The following is a 2,187-nucleotide window of genomic DNA, read 5'->3' on the forward strand; positions in this document are numbered from 1 at the left end:
TCTTAAAGTAAAATACAAAATAGTTACAAACTCAAAATGTGATAGCAATGCAATACTTTTAAATACAAACTGCTCAATATCCATACATCCATGCATACAGGTACAAAATACATCCAAAGGAATCACAAGGGTATGCCTAACGTAAATACCCACAAACAATACCAAAATACTGCTTTCAAGTCTCTCACTCGGCAGCCTTCTCCTTTCCCTTACCTGCGACAGCATAAAGAAGCTATCGCTGAGTAAATCACTCAGTGGTGCACAACTAATAGCTTTAAAACTTAAGGTAAAACACAATTTGTCAAAGCATAATAAATCACATTTTTCTTAAGCATGAAAACTTCACAATAGTTCTAAGTCCATAAAGGCCATTTATTGGAATAACATTTCAAGTGAGAAATCACACTTCATAAATCACAATTCACAAAGCATTAGTGTTGCCAACATCAACACACAGTTTAGGCCATGACACAAAATTTCACGATCAGTGTTGTATTGTACACCACGACAAAGCAATCTCAACCTCACTAACCGTTATTAATGAGGGAAGGGCTAGCTAGCTAATGAGTACTCATGTAGTCTTACCCCACTAACCGTTATTAATGGGAGACATAATCAATATCAATTATCAACCCTAAGTAGCCGTTACTACTGGAGAGTTCCGAAAGGGACTGTCATGCTAACGGTGATTTCAAAATAGTTTCCAAAAATTTTTCACTCAACAATCACGTTTATAAACCAATAAACACATTCAAATTCATCATAATATCCATATAAAGGTGGCAACACCCAAATTTCTAAAATGCAAGAGAAAAATCATATTTCAGTCAAAGTAAACTTGTTCAAAGCAAACTCATTCAAATAAACACTTTCCAAACAATTTACAAGTTTAAAAACAAAGAAAAGGTTGGTTGTGCACAAACCTTCAATGCTCTCCTTTCTCTTTACTCACTATTCCTTATCCATCCCAACCTCTTTCTCTACTGAAAATACACAAATAGAATGTCTCAATATGAATCTCAATTGCTGCCAAGAACTCATTACATGAATGTCTAATGCATCCCAAATTAACTTTGCAAATTTTTGAAAATTTTGGTTTTGGACAACTTGGTGCCCCAATCTTTGAATCTAATTTTTACCTAGTTTCGATCATAATTTGATGAGGTGTTCTTCATGAAAATTGTTCATCTAGGTCTTAACTTTATTTTTCTTTTTGAATTGACTAATTCGGAGCTGTGTAGCTCAAGTTATGCCCAAAACACGATTACTGTTCATGCTGCAGATTTAGTTCTGGCAGATTTATTGATCCAACTTCGTTCAGCAATTTGATCAAGTTAAGTCTATAATTTGGTCTAATGTTCTTCATACAAAATGTTCTACTATGTCTTAGGTTTCCATCGGTTCAAGAATTGCCTAAATTGGAGTTTTCTAGAGAGAGTTATGGCCATGCAAAGTTTACTGTTCATATGGTAAATTTGCAATTCTGCAGATTCAGTGATTCAACTTTGCTCAGCAATTTGATTGGGTTAAGTCCATAATTTGGCCTCAAGTTCTTCATATGAAATGTTCTAATATGTCTTAGGTTTCTATCGGTTTAAGAATTGCCTAAATCAAAGTTTTCTAGAGAGAGTTATGGCCATACAAAATTTACTATTCATATGGTCAAATTCTACAGGTTCTAGATTTCTGTCTCCAAGTTCAAGGCTCATTTCGGATAGCTTAAGGTCATTTTCGGGGCAAGGTATCTTCATGAAAATTCTAGCCCTATGTCTTAAGTTTCATTTTCAATTAGTTTCACACCAATTGGAGTTGTGTAGCTTAAGTTATGGGCTTCCAAACACACTGAATTCAGTGTGCAAAATTCTGCCATAAGTTCAATTTTTCATTTGTTCAATTACTTCCACTAACCAACTTCAATTCACATTTAATTTACCCAAAATGACTATAATTTAACATTGACACATCAATGGAACTTTTTAGCACAAACTCCACAATTTTCAAACACCAAAGTTTGTAATTTTCCCTAATCCTATCATTTCATTACTTCCATTCATCAACTCAATGTCAATTCAAACTATATAACCTCAAATGATCATAATTTAATACTAGACACACCAATTTCACTCTCTAGCACCAAAACCCAATTTTTCCATGAACCCTAATCTCTCATAATTAAATTTATACACA

This window comes from Hevea brasiliensis, chromosome 8 (genome assembly GCF_030052815.1).
Source record: "Hevea brasiliensis isolate MT/VB/25A 57/8 chromosome 8, ASM3005281v1, whole genome shotgun sequence".
Lineage (NCBI taxonomy): Eukaryota > Viridiplantae > Streptophyta > Magnoliopsida > Malpighiales > Euphorbiaceae > Hevea > Hevea brasiliensis.